This window comes from Melospiza melodia, chromosome 15 (genome assembly GCF_035770615.1).
Source record: "Melospiza melodia melodia isolate bMelMel2 chromosome 15, bMelMel2.pri, whole genome shotgun sequence".
NCBI lineage: Eukaryota > Metazoa > Chordata > Aves > Passeriformes > Passerellidae > Melospiza > Melospiza melodia.
Genome location: NC_086208.1, coordinates 20,872,475 through 20,895,568, shown reverse-complemented (window position 1 = coordinate 20,895,568; position 23,094 = coordinate 20,872,475). Strand labels below are relative to the sequence as shown.

Here is a 23,094-nt window from a genome sequence, read left to right as displayed (position 1 = left end):
TTCCGGCCACACTCGGCTCTTCGGGGAAACTCGGCTCTTTCCGGCCACACTCGACTCTTCGGCTCTTCGGAACTATTCGGCCCGGCTCGGCTCCCTCAGGGCGGGAAAGCGGACGTGAGAGGACCCCGGCACAGCGAGGCGTTTACCCAGATGCCTCTCACAAACCCGCCAAAATACGCCCGCCCGCGGAGCCCCTGAGCCCACAGCATGTCTCGGGTACACATGAAACGCCACAGAAAAATCCGTCGGGGCCGCCATGACGTCGGTATTCCGCGCAGGCAGTGCAGTTAAACACCCACACGGTCCTCCACTTCCCCGCCCTTTTCGCCGCCATGCTGAGAAGGTCAAACAAAACTCCGCGACATCGCCCACGCGCCACTCCCAAGCTGGCCGCCTCTAGCTGCACGGCTGCAGTACCGCGCTCTGCCCACAAGGCGGCAGCACTGCCGCCCGCCCCAGCCGGGGGCGCAGCGCGCCTCGGGGCTGCGGCAGCGAAGGCGGCAAAAAAGAACAGGGGCGACCCCCGCCGAAAACTGCTCTGAAATAAATGCCCCAAAACAAGCGGGAAGAGGGAAAAAAACCGTCTGCCTCTAATCTAATAGGATAAAAGACAAAACAAAACAAAACACAACACAAAAAAATTATTAAAAAAAATATTTAAATATTTTTTAAAATATTTTTTCATATTAATATTCACATTTCTATTTACAACGTATATTGATGTACACTGTCCATTTATACATTTCTTTTTATAAATACATTTCTATTCCATATTGCATATATCCCTAAAACTTAAATTTATTTGTATATTTTTATAAATATTTTCACATAGTAAGTATACATTTCTGTTACGATTTTTACTTCGGTAACACTTGGATTATTTAAAATAAAACCTTTGCCTCCATCCACATTAAAGCCAAAAAGAACCCCTTTCTTCAAAACTGTACTTAAATATCTTTTAAATTCTATTTTTCAGGTTCATATTCACATTTACATTTAAAATGTATACTTATGTATACTGTTATTTGTATTCTTCATTACATCACTTCCTATTATTTGTATTTATTTATATTTTGTGTTTATATATATATTTATATCTTAATTGTATATCTCAATATTTAGAAATATATAACAATAATATCTACATTCATATTATTTAAAATAAAAACCCTGCCTCTAACACAAGAATAAAAAAAACCCAACCCTTTGTTTTAAACAATATTTAAATAGATTTTATCCTCATGTTCAATTTTTATATTCATATTTGTATTTATAATGTATATTAATGTATATTGCTTACTTATAAACTTACCTTTACCAATGTCAAGTTATAAATAAATTTATATTCTATATTACCTGCGATGTGAGTAGGTATTTATATTTTTTATATATTTATATTCATATTTTTTATATTGATTAAATATTTCTGCGTCAAGATTTTTACTTCTGGAACACTTGCAATATTCAAAATAAAAACCCTGCCTCTACTTAAATAGAAGTCAAAACATTCCCTTTCTCTTAAACTATATTTCCATATTTTTATATTTATATTCCCATTTATAATTTATAATGCCATATAATGTTATTTATATTCTATGCTACAACTCTTCATATTACTTACATATATTTATATTTAAATTTCTATTCATAGTTTAGCAATTTCTCTTTATATATTTATTATATATTTCTATCTTAAGATCCACATTTCTATATTGCTTATATTATTTAAAATAAAACTCCTGTCTCTAACCAAATAAAAACCAAGGACACCCCTTTATTTGAACCAGATTTAAAATTTAGGAAGTAAATTTATTTTTCAAAATTATAATGATATTGATATGAATATTTTTATTTACTTTTATTAATAGATATTATATATATTAGAGAGAATACCTTCTAATATAATCATAGATATATATTTTCTGTATTATATATATTTTCTTACTTATATTTCTTTAAATTAAATATGTATAGATATTTGTATTTCTATATATATTTGTATATCTGAATTTATATTTTATTGCTATCATTTAAAAACCCCAGCTTATAACCTAATAAAACCACCCAATTTACTTTAACTCTATTTAAATATTTTTATATTTACAATCTATATTTATATATCTTTGTGTATATATATATATATATAAAATAGACTATCATTTACCTATATGATAATATGTTACAATTATATACCATGTATTATAGTTTTATGTATGTATCTGTTATCTATATTTATGTTTACCACTCTAATGTTATATTTATTTTTAAATGTATATTTATTTCTATTTTCATCTCTACATTAAACCATGTCAGTTCATTAACCCGACGCACCAGAGCCACAACAATACTGTACCTTTGTCAGCACCGGCACGCAGCACACGCCCATCCCATCGCAGCACAGCAAAACAAAACCTATTTCTGTTACTAACGGAACAAATATCCCACAACGTCACTGAACCCTAATAAAAACTCAAATAAACCTAACTGTAAATAAATTTTAGATCCCACTATAAAGTAGCCCAAAACCTCCGCACATGCTCATCATAAACTTCCTCCTAAACCAGTATCTCAAAAACCCAAAAAAACTCAAACACACCTTGAAAATGACACAACTGCTAATAAAAACAAACACCCATTAAAAATTAAATCAAACCAACGCACTAGACTCAAAACTGCACAACTGACCCTAAACATTACTAAAAAAAGTCCCCAAAGCTCTACCTTTATGTTAATGCACAAATAATAACATGTAATCTATAAAAGTTATTTCAAAAAATTAAAAAAAATAATTAAAACCATGAAAATAAAAAACCTAAACTATTAAAATATTAAAAAATATCACTACCTAAATTAAAAAACATATTGCCTATAAAAACCCACCATATAAATGCCCCTGTCCCAAAAAATAAAAATAAAAAAAAATATTGAACCACAAAGAAATCAGAACTTAGGAACACCAAAACCATAATGTTCAAAAAGTCACACCACATCCCTTATCATACACCAACTACAAACAAGATAAAGCAATACAATGAATTCTTAAAAACCACCTTAAAACCACTACATTGAAAAACATTTCAAAAATTAAAAACTGCATCTAACAAAAGCCATCTAATAAATTCACACCCAAAACTCCAGCAGCCCAGCTGGCCCTACCAAAGCTCTAGGTTTATACATACAGTAAACAAAACCAAAATCCCAGTAATACCCATCAGAAATCTATGAAAGAACCCTACTGAAATTAATCCTGCCTCAAATACAAACCAACCCATCCAGAAAGTCAGCTTCACTCAAAAAACAATTTACACAGAGTTAATAATACCAAGAAATAAAACAACACACCATATACCACCAATGAATATCATAGTGAAGGAAAAAAAAAACACTACATTTTTTCCTTTTTGTTTTTTAAACTAACTTCTTTTATTAGCTAGAACAAAAGATTTTGCCAGGACTGTAACAACAACAACAACCTCTTTTTCTTCTTCTCCTTCTGAAATGTCCCTTCTCACTCCCAAATTCCTCTCAACTCCTGAGTTTACATCCAAGCAAAAAGCAAAATTCCTGCACTCGTGCGTTCGCTGCTCCTGTCAGATTCTCTGTTTCCCTCCACATCTTCTTACACTTTCAGTCCTCACGCTGTCCCGCCGTGATGAGTCTGACAGAAGAATTGGCACATGTTAACAGAGCATTTCCCTCCCTCCCTCCCTCCCTCTGCTTTCCTCAGCGCATTTCAATCCATCCCAGGCCTGCAGTGATGCACGCTCACCCCAAAGCTCACAGCAAGCATGCAGCAGCTCAGGCTCACTCGGCTCCAGGGCCCAGAGCCTGCAGGCCCTGCAGCTGCCACACGGATGGACCTGGTTCCCTCCCCGGGTGCCCAGAGGGAAACCTGAGGGCAGGCGTCCACCCCGAGGGTGCACCCGCAGCCCCGGGCAGTCGCCGGCTGCTCTCTGGGGACCAGACCCTCCCTGCAGGCCACACTGCCTCGTCCTCTCCCACCCTGGGGGACAGGCACCTCCAGGGTCTGTGACCAGCCCCCTTCCGTCAGCATCCAGGGGCTCTGTCAGAGCCAGAGGGCTCAATTCGTGGTGAGTACCGATGGCACACAAATGGCAGCCCAAGGAAATCGTGTTCTGGCCTCTAAGTGCTTGGGACAGGGTCTGATTTTTTGTTTTGTACTTGTATGAAGATTAGTACAACAGGGCTCTGATGGATGACATGGCAACACAGAACTAAAAACTCCTCGATAGGATTACATCAACTTCAAGGAAAAGACAAAAGCTTAGGACCCTTCTGAAATCTACTTTTAATCCAAAGCACGGGGATTGTCAGCATGCTGCACCTTCCAGCTTTTCAAAGCAGCTTCCCTCTCAAGACCAGGAAACATTGATTTCTACAGAAACAATGGGCAACCCCCAGGCTAATCTCAGCACTACTGTTTAATATGGGACCTGCCAGCGTGCCAGTCCAGCTTCAAGTGTGCTTTACTTCAGTCTAACGTCCCCACAAAATTCTTCTCACATCTTCCAACCCTGAAATCTTATTTTCCCCTAAAGCTTCTCTTCATTAGCAATTTCCAAGTAACATGGTATTTTTACAACATTCAAAAATGTCATGCTGGACTGTGCTAGAGAGCAATCTGCAAATATCAGCTTAGCAAAGTTTGAATTGCCTTGTCCAGAGAAAAAACCTACAAGTGAACACCTACACCTGCCTACAAAGAGCTAACAAGCCCCTGGCAGCTGCCAGCATCAAAGCACAGCGGATGTTTCTAATACAGGGTAAGGATAACAACATCACCTTCTGTTCTCTCCAGCTTCTTTTCCCTGCAGTCATATTTTGCTTCTTATGATTTTTTTAGTCTCTGTATCTTCTTGGACAGCACCGAGCCCGACGACAAGGATACGAGAGTCTTTCCCTGCCGGACAGAGAGAACCAGGAAAACAGTTAAAATAAGAACAGGGCAGTTTGAAATTCATACTTGCAACGAGAAGCAGCGCCTAACCAACAGAACAAAAGTAAACAAAGCACGACACCTCCCTGGGGACAGAAGACTCACAAACTCTCCAGGATTCACAATTCTAGCGACCAAACCCTTCAGGACAGCAGCCAAGTGTCCCCTGGGGTGGTGCTGCACCAAAGAACCATCTGAGAGGTTCCAAAGAGTGAAATGCACAATATTTTGCAAAGACAAAAAATGTTGCAAAATAACAAAAATACAATAGATGTAAACTACAGGGCAAGAGTACAAGTGTTAACTTTGGGAGCTGGAACCATCCAGGTGAGCCCCTGATAACTGGATCCTCACCAGAGTTTGAACCCTTCAGGACACAGAAGGGTTTTCCCCAGGAATTTCACAGACTGAGTTTTGATAGAAGCACGCTCGCCGGATCCTCAGAAACGTCACCCATTCTCCAGGTGTCTGGAGAGAACTGCAAATGGCTCTCACGTAGTTGGAGCTAGTTCTGTAAGGTCTCAGGGTGAATTTCACCAGATGCAACCAAACTGGGCAACTCCCAGTGGGACAGAAGGAACCCAAAGCTTGGGTAAGCAGAGCTGCAGCAAATACTGAGGAAACAAACATAACAGCGTAAAAAATAATAAACCATCCTTTTTGTTTCCTCTTGCTTTTGTTTTTTTTTCTTATTCAGATCAGCATAGCAATTAAAGAGAAGGTGAAAAACTCACCATTACTGAACATTTCATCACCTGTAAGCTGAGCATCCTTAGCATAGGGGACTCCAAAGTTAAAATTCACCGGTCCCTGGGAAATGAAACCAAATATCGTATGGTAAACAATCAAACAGCAGACATAAAAATTTGTTTCCGCTAAGGACTTTCAGGTACGTATGTATCTTTGCATTACACATTAGAACATACACTTTATACCATCACCTAATACATAATAATTTACCTTTAAATTTTGATAGTATAGCATGAATTTTTAACTTAAACTGGTGATCTATTATTATTCAGTTGGTGCCTAAAGTTATTTCTGCTGTCACGTTCAAAAAAACATGAATTTTTTTTACTGGAATGAGCAATTGATTTCAAAGTCATCACAAGCCCACCAAAACACAAACCTGGGTTCACTGGACGGGCCTGTGAGCTAGAAGTAGTTAGGCTTGTACTTCCCTCTTGTTCTTCCAGAACCAATAAATCCTGTCAACAAAACCAGGATCTTTAGCCCGCTGCTGTGAAAGATTCTACAAGGATGATGGTTTGATTTGTGTTTAGAAGTTTTGATTTGAAATGGCCAGTTCAATGGATAAAGACAGTTTACGTAGTATTACATTACTATTATTATTATTTCTATTATTATTTTTACTAGTACTACTGCTATTGTTATCACCTGCTACTGGAAGAAACAAACCAGTAGTACCTATACTTAATTACTTTTATTTCCAGAAAATAATAAAGAAAAAGAACCAAACCAAAAAAAGTCACTTCCTACCTTTTATATCAAGGGATGAAAAATTTCTCTTGGGCTCTTCTCCAATTTATCAAGACTCATAGCACTGAAAGGCAAACAAAACAGTGCTTTATAGAAGGCCAAGTGCACGTTTCAAGGCTGAACCACTAACTGATTGCAGTGACAGCACTTACAACATGAATCGTTCCCAGAGCCTCTGTGAAATGGAATGTTCTGTTTCTTTCCCAAAACACTAACTTCCAACACTTCCTAATCGTATTTTGTATTTTAAAACAAAAGAAGTTAGTGAGACTCTGTGAGGAGGTCAGGTTTAAATTTATTTCCTTCCAAAGCTCAGAGCTCTGTTCCATCACCCTTCCCTTTGGCTCTACACTGGATCATGGTGAGCAGTTGAGGAGTGCTCAAGAACCAATTCTATTTCTCTCTTTTTCTAGTTCTCTCTATTCCTAAATCATTCAAGACAAGTCAAATGAAAAATGACAAGTTCAGCATCAAAGTCACACTTTTTCCCTTTGTCTGGTCAAGAACAGGCTCTAAATCCACTTATTGCTGCCTTCAAGGTTTAAGACTTGCAAAACCATTTTTACATGTTTTACAGGTTTATCATAAAACCCACAGAACGCAAGCTCTGAATTACAGGAAAAGGTACACAGGCAAATATCTAAAGGGATCACTTATTTGTAAATACATACCTTGATAGAGAGCGCACTGAGAACCTTTCCGCGGTACTCTAAGGGAGACGTATTTTCTCAGTACCCTGTAAACAAGAAAAGCTACGATATATTACAGGACATCCCCACTTTTTCTACATATTCAAATAGGATTTTTAATAAAAACAGTTCAGTTACAAAAGAAGGAAGAAAACCAAGCTAATTTTACTCAGCTGTATTTACTGCCGATTTAGAGAAAAATGCCGGGCCGCGTCGCCCGTTGCGTCACACGCCGCGCCAGCAGCAGGGCCTGCCGGGAGTTGGAGTCTCGGGCTGACAGCCACTCATGTGCCGCGATAGCCGTTGCGTCACACGCCGCGCCGGCAGCACGGCCTGCCGGGAGTTGGAGTCTCGGGCTGACAGCCACCGCTCCGTCCCCCGGGAGCCACCGGGACCTGCACTCCCTCCCGGGCATCAAACGGCTCCTTCGCCCCAGGGCGGGGAAGGACCTGAGGCAGCACCGCTCTTCCCGGATGCCCTCTCTTTTTCCCTCCAACTCTTTTTACTTTTTTCACCCTGTTTTTCACCACTTCCCTTCCCTCTTCCTCTCCTGCTTCCCTTCCTTCCCTTCCCCTTCCCCTTTCTTGTATTTCTGATCTTGGTTTTCCTTTCCACCTTTAGAATAAAAAAGCAGCAGTAGAAACTTTCAGGCTACCCGGGAGTAAAAAAAAAAATCCAAAACGAAAATGATTTAAAGAAAACTATTTATTCCCTGGGAGCCTGAAATTTTCTACTGCTGCACGTGACACAGAGCTTTTATTCCTTCTTATAGATAGTTGACATTTTATATATATTTATCGTTTATATTGATGTATTATATTAATAACTATATATAATATGCACCTTATTCAAAAAATATACGGGAAATATTTTTTAAATTATTTACCATATCTACTGCTACAACTTATTTTTGCTTATATTTCTAATTTTTATATAAATCTTTAACGTGTTTATGATATATTTCTATACTCATATTTCTACCTTTATATTATTTGTATTTGTAATTTTTACACGAAAACCCCTGCTTTGGCAAAGAAAAAACAAAACCATCCATTATTTTAAACTACCTAAATGTTTTTTTATATTTGTATTTATCATAATATACAACAAATGATAGATAGAGATAGATAGATAGATATATCACATCCGTATTTATATCTATTTTATATCCATTTCCTATAATATTTTTCATAAAATATATGCAGTATCACTTGTATTATATATTGTATCAATTTATGTTATTTTATATTTACAATTTATTATTAATTTTTTATATATCTGCATATAGTTGCAATACATTTATATATTTGTATTTTTGTTTGGGTTGTATTTACATTTATATTCTCTATTCATATATCTATAAACATACACAATACTCTATTAAAATTAGAATAACTTATTGTAACATATAATGACTCATGTTACATGTTAAATTTTAGAAATTGACCGAATATATAAAAATAAAATTGGCTCATTCCCATTGCTACACATCTATTTCTTTTGTTTCAATACAGTTAGAGTCATAATTGTATATTTAAAATCCAATTCCTAAATGAAATGACAGAACAAACAGCATCAAATTCCCACCAATATCTTCCAAAAACATCAAGATACCTCCAACAGCCAAACAAGTGTCAGCGAAAAAACAAAGAACACTCTTTTCAATAACAATTCTCATCACGACAGAAAAATGGAACCAAAATAAAAGAAAATCCTATAGAAACACACACAGCAAATTACAAAAAGTACTAAAAAAAAGTCAAACCAATCTACTAAACTCAAGACAGTGCCACTCACCCTGAACGACGTTACTAAAAAAAAATAAAAAACAACAAAATTCTACCTCTACACTAACTCAAGGAATAAACAATCCTCTGTAAAAATAACTTTAAAACCTGAACTAATTAACAAAATGGAAAAACATCTCCACCACTAAAAACTAAGAAATTAACTACCCAAATAAATAAATACTTTAAAAACCCACCATATAAATACCCAAAAAAAACCCTGATAAACAATACGCAAATACATTAAAAGACAACAACAACAACAACAAAAAAAGAAAATAAAGAAAGCAACAACAAGAATAATACCAAAAACCAAATAAACTGAAATCTGCAACAAAAAACTTATTCCCAACTGAATAAACCCATAGTGCCTCAAGCTATCAAAATAAAAATACCACCTAGAAACAAACACAAAGACTAAAGACAAACGTAACCATAAACAATGTCCCCCAAATTACCCGTAACCATAAAACATACACTACAATCAAACAAACCAAACAAATAAAAGCCCTGGAAGACGATAAACACACATGCAATTATCGAGATTAAAAACCCGCTGCTATGAAGGACAGGACGCTTCCCCAAGCCCCCCAAAACAAACACTACACACTCACGCTAATAAAAGCCACCGCAACAGAATTAAAATGCGAACCGCTGCTTCGCGCTACGACCCGTAAAAAACATTGCGCGCCCTTCTAAACATAATACCCCGGCAAAAAAATATATATCCGACTACAAAACTCAATCCAAAACAAACCATTATCATCCCTACCGGCACCGAGAACCGTGCCCACTCAGGAAGAACACCGTATCCCTTAGCGGACACCCGCTGCAAACCGAACCCAGCGATGCCATCAACGCCTCCAAAGCGCCTCCGAGCCACGGCACCGCCGAACTTGGAGCGGCCGAACCCCGCGCTCGCTGCCGGCCCCGGACGGAGCGCGGCTCCCGGCAGGAAAGCGGCTCCTGCGGCGGCTGCTCCGGCACGCGGGGCCGGCGCCGTCCCGGGGAGCCCCGCCCGCTGCCCCTGCCCGGCGGGGCCGGCACCGGGCCCGGGGCTACCGGCGGCGCCCGAGCCCCGCGCCCGGAGCGGACGGAGCGGCCGGCACCGCCCGGGCCGGCGCAGCAGCGCCCGCGCCGCCTCTGCCGCCCTTGGCCGGCCCGGCCCGGCTCCTCTCGGCTCGCACCGGCGCGGCTCCGCCACTGCCGCCCTCGGCCGGCCCGGCCGCGCCGAATCCCCCGTGCGCCCCGGCAGCTGTCCGGGCCGTGCCAGCAGCGCTCCCGAGCGGGAACGTTCCGGGCCGGGCCGCGGGCACGGGCAGCGCCCTCCAATGCAGCGGCACAGCCCCATTGCAGCCCTGCAAACGCTGCCGGAGCTGCGGCTTCCCGCAAGCCAGCCCCGAAACCGCAGACGGAGCGCACCTCACTTCAACAAGGGCAAAGAAATGTGTTCTCCCCTAAAATTTCACCCCCTAGGAGAGCAGAAAAGTAGGGGCGCTCCCCAAATGAAAGCCTTCGACTGATGGGAAAGGGCGATTTCGACCTCCATTCAAACCCTTGAAAAGGAGGGACACCAGGGCTGCCCCCGCCATTTAAACCCGAGGGTGGTGCAAATGGGGTGGCTGCCTTCAAATCAAACCCATAATGCCACAAGAATACTTTTCCCATTCCCCTTAGAATAGAACGCAGGGATTCCCTGTCACCCCCGGGATACCCCGAACAGCCTGGAAAAGGCAGCTTTTCCTGCAATCAACACCCTTAAAACCACAAGTCAAGAGGGATCCCCTCAGGTCAAATGCAGACAATAAGAGAAGAGGAGCTGCTTCCTTCTCCTTAATCCCTTTTGTCCTCGCAAGCTCCATTTTTGTTCCTGGGGAACCGGGGAGGGACTGGCAAGATGAAATTGCAAAGGGGAAGGAGAAAAGTCCCCGCTCCAAACCCACACGTGCTCACCTGTTCGGCTGCTGCTCCCCGGCACAAAGATTCGTCCCTCGGCGCCTCCTTTAAGCGATGCTCCACGTACCCAAGCGCGGATCCAGGTGGTGCCCCCGACCCTGTGGGAAGCTCCCGCAGTCCTTCCATGAGACAGCGCCGGGAGCGCCCCATAAACCCCTCCACTCAGCAGCTCCATGCAAAAGGGAGCTGAGGCAAAGCCTCCCCCTAAAACAGCCTCGCCCCGGCAGGAGCCGGCCCCTCATCATCCTCACACTCACACCTGGGCTGCTCCGAGCCCCCATCATCCTCACAGCTCATACCTGGGCTGCTCCGAGACCCCATCATCCTCACACTCACACCTGGGCTGCTCCGAGCCCCCATCATATATTTTTCATATTTATATTCGCATTTATATTTAGAATTTATATTACTCTATAATAAAAATTATATTATATATTGCATCTCTTCATGTTACTTGCATAGATTTCTATTTCTATTCATAGTTTGGTATTATATCTTTATATCTCTATATATTTATTATATATTTCTGTATGTCGATTTACATTTCTATAGTACTTATATTATTTAAAATAAAACCCCTGCCTCTAACGAAATAAAAAGCAAAGACACCCCTTTCTTTAAAACACATTTAAAAGTTTAAAAATAATTTTGTTTGTCATAATTCTATTCACATCTATATTTGTAATTTTCGTTTGTTATATTTATAGATATTATATATATTGGAGAGAATACCTTTTTATATAATAACATATAGATTCTTTTGACACAATAGATTTCTTTTACTTATATTTATATGTATTAAATATTTCTTGATATCGACATATATATGATATATTTGCATTTCTAGTTTTATATTTTTTATGAAAACTCCAGCCCATACCCCAATAAAAGCCAAACAATCCCCAATTTATTTAAACTATATTTAAACATAAATCCTGTCACGGCTGCATTGCACAGCAGTGCCCCAAGCTAATCTGACACTTGTTCATCTCCTGGACCTGAAACTGAACCCGCTCACCTTGATCGCACCTGGCAGAACCATTTTCGTACCTTTTTCTGGCATGTCTTGGTTTTTTTTTTCTTTTGTCTTGAGTTTTTGTGGCCTTTACTGCCTCTCTTTTTTTCTGGCACTTCTTGGGGTTTTTTCTTCGTTTCTTCTTGCCCATCTTGGTGTTTTTTCTGGTTTTTCCTTGCCCCCCTTGGGGGTTTTTTTCAGGTTTTTTTTTTTTTTTCCTGGTTTTTCCTTTTCTGGATTTTTTCTTCGCCATCTTAGTTTTTTGTTGCGATTTTTTTTCTTGCCCATCTTGGGGTTTTCCTCTGGTCTGTTTTCAGGGATTTTTCTTGCCCATCTTCGTTTTTTTTTTTTTTTTGTTGGTTTTTCTTTTCTTTTCTTCTTCTATTTTTTTTCCCCCTAGGTTTCTCCTTGCCCTCCTGGTTTTTGGGTTTTTTTATCTTCCTATCTTCCTATCTTCCTTCCTTCCTTCCTTCCTTCCTTCCTTCCTTCCTTCCTTCCTTCCTTCCTTCCTTCCTTCCTTCCTTCCTTCCTTCCTTCCTTCCTTCCTTCCTTCCTTCCTTCCTTCCTTCCTTCCTTCCTTCCTTCTTTTTTCCTTTCATTTCCTTTCCTTATTTTCTTTTTTTCTTTTTCTTTCTTTCTTTCCCTGCATTTCTAATCTTGGTTTTCCTTTCTAGCTTTAGAATAAAAAAGCAGCAGTAGTAACTTTCAGGCTACCTGGGAGTAAAAAAACCTCCAAAACGAAAATGATTTAAAGAAAACGATTTATTCCCTGGGAGCCTGAAATTTTCTACTGCTGCACATGACATAGAGCTTTTATTCCTTTTTATAGATAGTTGATATTTTATACTTTATACAGCGCCCCCTGCCTTGTGCACCGGCGCTCTGCAGGCACAGCGATCCCTGCCGTCTGCACAGGCGCACTGCATGCAGAGCGCTGCGGCGTCGTTCGGTTCTGTTTAATGAAACTCGGCTGAATTCGGCGTGGTTCGGCTCTTGGTCTAAACTCGTTTCAGTTCGGCTCTTCGGCTAAACTCGGTCGTATTCGGCACATTGTCTAAATGCGGCTCAAGTCGGCTACACTCGGCTATCGGTTCCAGTCGGCTATCATCGGCTCTTGGTGTAAACTCGGCTGTTTTCGGCCGCACTGGGCTCTTCGGCTCAACTCGTCTGTTTCCGGCCACACTCGGCTCTTCGGTGAAACACGGCTGTTTTCGGCCACACTCGGCTCTTCGGGGAAACTCGGCTTTTTCCGGCCACACTCGGCTCTTCGGGGAAACTCGGCTTTTTCCGGCCACACTCGGCTCTTCGGGGAAACTCGGCTCTTTCCGGCCACACTCGGCTCTTCGGGGAAACTCGGCTCTTTCCGGCCACACTCGACTCTTCGGCTCTTCGGAACTATTCGGCCCGGCTCGGCTCCCTCAGGGCGGGAAAGCGGACGTGAGAGGACCCCGGCACAGCGAGGCGTTTACCCAGATGCCTCTCACAAACCCGCCAAAATACGCCCGCCCGCGGAGCCCCTGAGCCCACAGCATGTCTCGGGTACACATGAAACGCCACAGAAAAATCCGTCGGGGCCGCCATGACGTCGGTATTCCGCGCAGGCAGTGCAGTTAAACACCCACACGGTCCTCCACTTCCCCGCCCTTTTCGCCGCCATGCTGAGAAGGTCAAACAAAACTCCGCGACATCGCCCACGCGCCACTCCCAAGCTGGCCGCCTCTAGCTGCACGGCTGCAGTACCGCGCTCTGCCCACAAGGCGGCAGCACTGCCGCCCGCCCCAGCCGGGGGCGCAGCGCGCCTCGGGGCTGCGGCAGCGAAGGCGGCAAAAAAGAACAGGGGCGACCCCCGCCGAAAACTGCTCTGAAATAAATGCCCCAAAACAACCGGGAAGAGGGAAAAAAACCGTCTGCCTCTAATCTAATAGGATAAAAGACAAAACAAAACAAAACACAACACAAAAAAAATTATTAAAAAAAATATTTAAATATTTTTTAAAATATTTTTTCATATTAATATTCACATTTCTATTTACAACGTATATTGATGTACACTGTCCATTTATACATTTCTTTTTATAAATACATTTCTATTCCATATTGCATATATCCCTAAAACTTAAATTTATTTGTATATTTTTATAAATATTTTCACATAGTAAGTATACATTTCTGTTACGATTTTTACTTCGGTAACACTTGGATTATTTAAAATAAAACCTTTGCCTCCATCCACATTAAAGCCAAAAAGAACCCCTTTCTTCCAAACTGTACTTAAATATTTTATAAAATTCTATTTTTCAGGTTCATATTCACATTTACATTTAAAATGTATACTTATGTATACTGTTATTTGTATTCTTCATTACATCACTTCCTATTATTTGTATTTATTTATATTTTGTGTTTATATATATATTTATATCTTGATTGTATATCTCAATATTTAGAAATATATAACAATATCTACATTCATACTATTTAAAATAAAAACCCTGCCTCTAACACAACAATAAAAAAAAACCGAACCCTTTCTTTTAAAAAATATTTAAATAGATTTTATCCTAATGTTCAATTGTTATATTCATATTTGTATTTATAATGTATATTAATGTATATTGCTTACTTATATATTTATCTTTACCAATGTCAATTTATAAATAAATTTATATTCTATATTACATCCGATGCGAGTAGGTATTTATATTTTTTATATTTTTTTATTCATATTTTTATATGGATTAAATATTTCTGCGTCAAGATTTTTACTTCTGGAACACTTATAATATTCAAAATAAAAACCCTGCCTCTACTTAAATAAAAGCCAAAACATTCCATTTCTTTTAAACGATATTTACATATTTTTATATTTATATTCCCATTTATAATTTATATTGCCATTTAATGTTATTTATATTCCATGCCACAACTCCTCATATTACTTACATATATTTATATTTAAATTTATATTCATAGTTTAGCAATTTCTCTTTATATATTTATTATATATTTCTATCTTAAGATCCACATTTCTATATTGCTTATATTATTTAAAATAAAACTCCTGCCTCTAACCAAATAAAAACCAAGGACACCCCTTTATTTGAACCAGATTTAAAATTTACGAAGTAAATTTATTTTTCAAAATTATAATGATATTTATATGGATATTTTTATTTATTTTATGCATAGATTTTATCTATATTAGAGGGAATACCTTCTAATATAATCATAGAAATATATTTTCTGTATTATACATATTTTCTTACTTATATTTGTTTAAATTAAATATGTATAGATATTTGTATTTCTATATATATTTGTATATCTGAATTTATATTTTATTGCTATCATTTAAAAACCCCAGCCTATACCCTAATAAAACCCCCCAATTTACTTTAACTCTATTTAAATATTTTTATATTTACAATCTATATTTATATATCTTTGTGTATATATATATAAAATAGACTATCATTTATCTATATGATAACATGTTACAATTATATACCATATATTATAGTTTTATGTATGTATCTGTTATCTATATTTATGTTTACCACTCTAATGTTATATTTATTTTTAAATGTATATTTATTTCTATTTTCATCTCTATATTAAACCATGTCAGTTCATTAACCCGACGCACCAGAGCCACAACAATACTGTACCTTTGTCAGCACCGGCACGCAGCACACGCCCATCCCATCGCAGCACAGCAAAACAAAACCTATTTCTGTTACTAACAGAACAAACATCCCACAACGTCACTGAACCCTAATAAAAACTCAAATAAACCTAACTGTAAATAAATTTTAAATCTCACTATAAAGTAGCCCAAAACCTCCGCACATTCTCATCATAAACTTCCTCCTAAACCAGTATCTCAAAAACCCCAAAAAACTCAAACACACCTTGAAAATGACACAACTGCTAATAAAAACAAACACCCATTAAAAATTAAATCAAACCAACGCACTAGACTCAAAACTGCACAACTGACCCTAAACATTACTAAAAAAAGTCCCCAAAGCTCTACCTTTATGTTAATGCACAAATAATAACATGTAATCTATAAAAGTTATTTCAAAAAATTAAAAAAAATAATTAAAACCATGAAAATAAAAAACCTAAACTATTAAAATATTAAAAAATATCACTACCTAAATTAAAAAACATATTGCCTATAAAAACCCACCATATAAATGCCCCTGTCCCAAAAAATAAAAATAAAAAAAAATATTGAACCACAAAGAAATCAGAACTTAGGAACACCAAAACCATAATGTTCAAGAACTCACACCACATCCCTTATCATACACCAACTACAAACAAGATAAAGCAATACAATGAATTCTTAAAAACCACCTTAAAACCACTACATTGAAAAACATTTCAAAAATTAAAAACTGCATCTAACAAAAGCCATCTAATAAATTCACACCCAAAACTCCAGCAGCCCAGCTGGCCCTACCAAAGCTCTAGGTTCATACATACAGTAAACAAAACCAAAATCCCAGTAATACCCATCAGAAATCTATGAAAGAACCCTACTGAAATTAATCCTGCCTCAAATACAAACCAACCCATCCAGAAAGTCAGCTTCACTCAAAAAACAATTTACACAGAGTTAATAATACCAAGAAATAAAACAACACACCATATACCACCAATGAATATCATAGTGAAGGAAAAAAAAAACACTACATTTTTTCCTTTTTGTTTTTTAAACTAACTTCTTTTATTAGCTAGAACAAAAGCTTTTGCCAGGACTGTAGCAACAACTTCTTTTTCTTCTTCTCCTTCTGAAATGTCCCTTCTCACTCCCAAATTCCTCTCAACTCCTGAGTTTACATCCAAGCAAAAAGCAAAATTCGTGCACTCATGCGTTCGCTGCTCCTGTCAGATTCTCTCTTTCCCTCCACATCTTCTTACACTTTCAGTCCTCACGCTGTCCCGCCGTGATGAGTCTGACAGAAGAATTGGCACATGTTAACAGAGCATTTCCCTCCCTCCCTCCCTCTCTCCCTCCCTCCGCTTTCCTCAGCGCATTTCAATCCATCCCAGGCCTGCAGTGATGCACGCTCACCCCAAAGCTCACAGCAAGCATGCAGCAGCTCAGGCTCACTCGGCTCCAGGGCCCAGAGCCTGCAGGCCCTGCAGCTGCCACACGGATGGACCTGGTTCCCTCCCCGGGTGCCCAGAGGGAAACCTGAGGGCAGGCGTCCACCCCGAGGGTGCACCCGCAGCCCCGGGCAGGCATGGAGTCGCCGGCTACTCTCTGGGGACGACACCCTCCCTGCAGGCCACACTGCCTCGTCCTCTCCCACCCTGGGGGACAGGCACCTCCAGGGTCTGTGACCAGCCCCCTTCCGTCAGCATCCAGGGGCTCTGTCAGAGCCAGAGGGCTCAATTCGTGGTGAGTACCGATGGCACACAAATGGCAGCCTGAGGAAATCGTGTTCTGGCCTCTAAGTGCTTGGGACAGGGTCTGATTTTTTGTTTTGTACTTGTATAAGATTAGTACAACAGGGCTCTGATGGATGACATGGCAACAGAGAATTAAAAACTCCTCGACAGGATTACATCGACTTCTAGGAAAAGACAAAAGCTTAGGACCCTTCTGAAATCTACTTTTATTCCAAAGCACGGGGATTGTCAGCGTGCTGCACCTTCCAGCTTTTCAAAGCAGCTTACCTCTGAAGACCAGGAAACATTGATTTCTACAGAAACAATGGGCAACCCCCAGGCTAATCTCAGCACTACTGTTTAATAGGGGACCTGCCAGCGTGCCAGTCCAGCTTCAAGTGTGCTTTACTTCAGTCTAACGTCCCCACAAAATTCTTCTCACATCTTCCAACCCTGAAATCTTATTTTCCCCTAAAGCTTCTCTTCATTAGCAATTTCCAAGTAACATGGTATTTTTACAACATTCAAAAATGTCATGCTGGACTGTGCTAGAGAGTAATCTGCAAATATCAGCTTAGCAAAGTTTGAATTGACTTGTCCAGAGATAAAACCTACAAGTGAACACCTACACCTGCCTACAAAGAGCTAACAAGCCCCTGGCAGCTGCCAGCATCAAAGCACAGCGGATGTTTCTAATACAGGGTAAGGATAACAACATCACCTTCTGTTCTCTCCAGCTTCTTTTCCCTGCAGTCATATTTTGCTTCTTATGATTTTTTTAGTCCCCGTATCTTCTTGGACAGCACCGAGCCCGACGACAAGGATACGAGAGTCTTTCCCTGCCGGGCGGAGAGAACCAGGAAAACAGTTAAAAAAAGAACAGGGCAGTTTGAAATTCGTACTTGCAACGAGAAGCAGCGCCTAACCAACAGAACAAGAGTAAACAAAGCATGATACCTCCCTGGGGACAGAAGACTCATAAACTCTCCAGGATTCACAATTCCAGCCACCAACCCCTTCAGGACAGCAGCCAAGTGTCCCATGGGGTGGTGCTGCACCAAAGAACCATCTGAGAGGTTCCAAAGAGTGAAATGCACAGTATTTTGCAAAGACAAAAAATCTTGCAAAATAACAAAAATACAATAGATGTAAACTACAGGGCAAGAGTACAAGTGTTACCTTTGGCAGCTGGAACCATCCAGGTGAGCACCTGATAACTGGATCCTCGCCAGAGTTTGAACCCTTCAGGACACAGAAGGGTTTTCCCCAGAAATTTCACAGACTGAGTTTTGATAGAAGCACGCTCGCCGGATCCTCAGAAACGTCACCCATTCTCCAGGTGTCTGGAGAGAACTGCAAATGGCTCTCACGTAGTTGGAGCTAGTTCTGTAAGGTCTCAGGGTGAATTTCACCAGATGCAACCAAACTGGGCAACTCCCAGTGGGACAGAAGGAACCCAAAGCTTGGGTAAGCAGAGCTGCAGCAAATACTGAGGAAACAAACATAACAGCGTAAAAAATAATAAACCATCCTTTTTGTTTCCTCTTGCTTTTGTTTTTTTTTTCTTATTCAGATCAGCATAGCAATTAAAGAGAAGGTGAAAAACTCACCATTACTGAACATTTCATCACCTGTAAGCTGAGCATCCTTAGCATAGTGGACTCCAAAGTTAAAATTCACCGATCCCTGGGAAATAAAGCCAAATATCGTATGGTAAAAAATCAAACAGCAGACATAAAAATTTGTTTCCTCTAAGCACTTTCAGGTACGTATGTATCTTTGCATTACACATTAGAACATACACTTTATACCATCACCTAATACATAATAATTTACCTTTAAATTTTGATAGTATAGCATGAATTTTTAACTTAAACTGGTGATCTATTATTATTCAGTTGGTGCCTAAAGTTATTTCTGCTGTCACGTTCAAAAAAACGTGAATTTTTTTTACTGGAATGAGCAATTGATTTCAAAGTCATCACAAGCCCACCAAAACACAAAGCTGGGTTCACTGGACGGGTCTGTGAGCTAGAAGTAGTTAGGCTTGTACTTCCCTCTTGTTCTTCCAGAACCAATAAATCCTGTCAACAAAACCAGGATCTTTAGCCCGCTGCTGTGAAAGATTCTACAAGGATGATGGTTTGATTTGTGTTTAGAAGTTTTGATTTGAAATGGCCAGTTCAATGGATAAAGACAGTTTACGTAGTATTACATTACTGTTATTATTATTTCTATTGTTATTTTTACTAGTACTACTGCTATTGTTATCACCTGCTACTGGAAGAAACAAACCAGTAGTACCTATACTTAATTACTTTTATTTCCAGAAAATAATAAAGAAAAAGAACCAAACCAAAAAAAGTCACTTCCTACCTTTTATATCAAGGGATGAAAAATTTCTCTTGGGCTCTTCTCCAATTTATCAAGACTCATAGCACTGAAAGGCAAACAAAACAGTGCTTTATAGAAGGCCAAGTGCACGTTTCAAGGCTGAACCACCAACTGATTGCAGTGACAGCACTTACAACATGAATCGTTCCCAGAGCCTCTGTGAAATGGAATGTTCTGTGGAACTGCCGTTTCTTTCCAAAAACACTAACTTCCAACACTTCCTAATCGTATTTTGTATTTTAAAACAAAAGAAGTTAGTGAGACTCTGTGAGGAGGTCAGGTTTAAATTTATTTCCTTGCAAAGCACAGAGCTCTGTTCCATCACCCTTCCTTTGGCTCTACACTGAACCATGGTGAGCAGTTGAGGAGTGCTCAATAATCAATTCTATTTCTCTCTTTTTCTAGTTCTCTCTATTCCTAAATCATTCAAGACAAGTCAAATGAAAAATGACAAGTTCAGCATCAAAGTCACACTTTTTCCCTTTGTCTGGTCAAGAACAGGCTCTAAATCCACTTATTGCTACCTTCAAGGTTTAAGACTTGCAAAACCATTTTTACATGTTTTACAGGTTTATCATAAAACCCACAGAACGCAAGCTCTGAATTACAGGAAAAGGTACACAGGCAAATATCTAAAGGGATCACTTATTTGTAAATACATACCTTGATAGAGAGCGCACTGAGAACCTTTCCGTGGGACTCTAAGGGACGCATGCTTTCTGAGCACCCTGTAAACAAGAAAAGCGACGATATATTACAGGACATCCCCACTTTTTCCACATATTCAAATAGGATTTTTAATAAAAACAGTTCCGTTACAAAAGAAGGAAGAAAACCAAGCTAATTTTACTCAGCTGTATTTACTGCCGATTTAGAGAAAAATGCCGGGCCGCGTCGCCCGTTGCGTCACACGCCGCGCCAGCAGCAGGGCCTGCCGGGAGTTGGAGTCTCGGGCTGACAGCCACTCATGTGCCGCGATAGCCGTTGCGTCACACGCCGCGCCGGCAGCACGGCCTGCCGGGAGTTGGAGTCTCGGGCTGACAGCCACCGCTCCGTCCCCCGGGAGCCACCGGGACCTGCACTCCCTCCCGGGCATCAAACGGCTCCTTCGCCCCACGGCGGGGAAGGACCTGAGGCAGCACCGCTCCTCCCCAATGCCCTCTCTTTTTCCCTCCAACTCTTTTTACTTTTTTCACTCTGTTTTTCACCACTTCCCTTCCCTTTTCCTTTTCCTTTTCCCTTTCCCTTCCCTTTCCTTTCCCCTTTCTTGTATTTCTAATCTTGGTTTACCTTTCCACCTTTAGAATAAAAAAGCAGCAGTAGAAACTTTCAGGCTACCCGAGAGTAAAAAAAAAAATCTGCAAAACGAAAATGATTTAAAGAAAACTATTTATTCCCTGGGAGCCTGAAATTTTCTACTGCTGCACGTGACACAGAGCTTTTATTCCTTCTTATAGATAGTTATATTTTACATATATTTATAGTTTATATTGATGCATTATATTAATAACTATATTTAATATGCACCTTATTCAAAAATATACGGGAATTTTTTTTTTATTATTTACCATATCTACTGCTACAACTTATTTTTCCTTATATTTCTAATTTTTATATAAATCTTTAATGTGTTTATGATATATTTCTATACTTATATTTCTACCTTTATATTATTTGTATTTGTAATTTTTACACTAAAACCCCTGCTTGGGCAAAGAAAAAACAAAACCATCCATTATTTTAAACTACCTATTTTTTTTTTTATATTTATATTTATCATAATATACAACAAATGATAGATATATATAGATAGATAGATCACATCCATATTTATATCTATTTTATATCCATTTCCTATATTATTTTAAAAAAATATACACAGTATTACTTGTACTATATATTGTATCAATTTATGTTATTTTACATTTACAATTTATTATTAATTTTTTATATATCTGCATATAGTTGCAATACATTTATATATTTGTATTTTTGTTTGGGTTGTATTTACATTTATATTCTCTATTCATATATCTATAAACATACACAATACTCTATTAAAATTAGAATAACTTATTGTAACATATAATGACTCATGTTACATGTTAAATTTTAAAAATTGACCGAATATATAAAAATAAAATTGGCCCATTCCCATTGCTACACATCTATTTCTTTTGTTTCAATATAGTTAGAGTCATAATTGCATATTTAAAATCCAATTCCTAAATGAAATGACAGAACAAACAGCATCAAATTCCCACCAATATCTTCCAAAAACATCAAGATACCTCCAACAGCCAAACAAGTGTCAGCAAAAAAACAAAGAACACTCTTTTCAATAATAATTCTCATCACGCCAGAAAAATGGAACCAAAATAAAAGAAAATCCTATAGAAACACACACAGCAAATTACAAAAAGTACTAAAAAAAAGTCGATCCCATCTACTAAACTCAAGACAGTGCCACTCACCCTGAACGACGTTACTAAAAAAAATAAAAAACACCAAAATTCTACCTCTACACTAACTCAAAGAATAAACAATCCTCTGTAAAAATAACTTTAAAACCTGAACTAATTAACAAAATGGAAAAACATCTCAACCACTAAAAACTAAGAAATTGACTACTCAAATAAATAAATACTTTAAAAACCCACCATATAAAAACCCACGTTCCCAAAATAAACCATGATAAACAATACGCAAATACATTAAAAGACAACAACAACAACAACAAAAAAAGAAAATAAAGAAAGCAACAACAAGAATAATACCAAAAAACACAGATAAACTGAAATCTGAAACAAAAAACTTATTCCCAACTGAATAAACCCATAGTGCCTCAAGCTATCAAAATAAAAATACCACCTAGAAACAAACACAAAGACTAAAGACAAACGTAACCATAAACAATGTCCCCCAAATTACCCGTAACCATAAAACATACACTACAATCAAACAAACCAAACAAATAAAAGCCCTGGAAGACGATAAACACACATGCAATTATCGAGATTAAAAACCCGCTGCTATGAACGACACGACGCTACCCCAAGCCGCCCAAAACAAACACTATACACTCACGCTAATAAAAGCCACCGCAACAGAATTAAAATGCGAACCGCTGCTTCGCGCTACGACCCGTAAAAAACATTGCGCGCCCTTCTAAACATAATACCCCGGCAAAAAAATATATATCCGACTACAAAACTCAATCCGAAACAAACCATTATCATCCCTACCGGCACCGAGAACCGTGCCCGCTCAGGAAGAACACCGTATCCCTTAGCGGACAGCCGCTGCAAACCGAACCCAGCGATGCCATCAACGCCTCCAAAGCGCCTCCGAGCCACGGCACCGCCGAACTTGGAGCGGCCGAACCCCGCG

General features: G+C 39.2%; 2 long non-coding RNA genes across 6 annotated transcripts; both read right to left on the bottom strand.

The window, feature by feature from the left end:
- Nucleotides 1-2,968: 2,968 nt before the first annotated feature.
- On the bottom strand, nucleotides 2,969-9,823 carry LOC134425460 (uncharacterized). 4 transcript variants are annotated; one of them, XR_010029685.1, is made up of 7 exons: nucleotides 9,706-9,823; nucleotides 7,129-7,193; nucleotides 6,458-6,521; nucleotides 6,087-6,165; nucleotides 5,692-5,767; nucleotides 4,804-5,571; nucleotides 2,969-3,658 (listed from the first exon to the last, which is right to left on the bottom strand). It is a non-coding gene; the product is annotated as an uncharacterized LOC134425460 (long non-coding RNA). The 4 variants fall into 4 exon arrangements; XR_010029686.1 differs by having other exon boundaries at nucleotides 9,691-9,709; XR_010029684.1 differs by lacking the exon at nucleotides 9,706-9,823 and having other exon boundaries at nucleotides 2,972-3,658; nucleotides 4,804-4,921; nucleotides 5,312-5,571; nucleotides 7,129-7,923.
- A 5,542-nt stretch (nucleotides 9,824-15,365) lies between these two features.
- On the bottom strand, nucleotides 15,366-21,006 carry LOC134425462 (uncharacterized). Of its 2 annotated transcripts, XR_010029693.1 has the most exons (6): nucleotides 20,368-20,990; nucleotides 19,687-19,750; nucleotides 18,921-18,996; nucleotides 18,490-18,799; nucleotides 18,032-18,149; nucleotides 15,381-16,871 (listed from the first exon to the last, which is right to left on the bottom strand). It is a non-coding gene; the product is annotated as an uncharacterized LOC134425462 (long non-coding RNA). The 2 variants fall into 2 exon arrangements; XR_010029692.1 differs by having other exon boundaries at nucleotides 15,366-16,871; nucleotides 18,032-18,799; nucleotides 20,368-21,006.
- Between the last annotated feature and the right edge of the window lie 2,088 nt (nucleotides 21,007-23,094).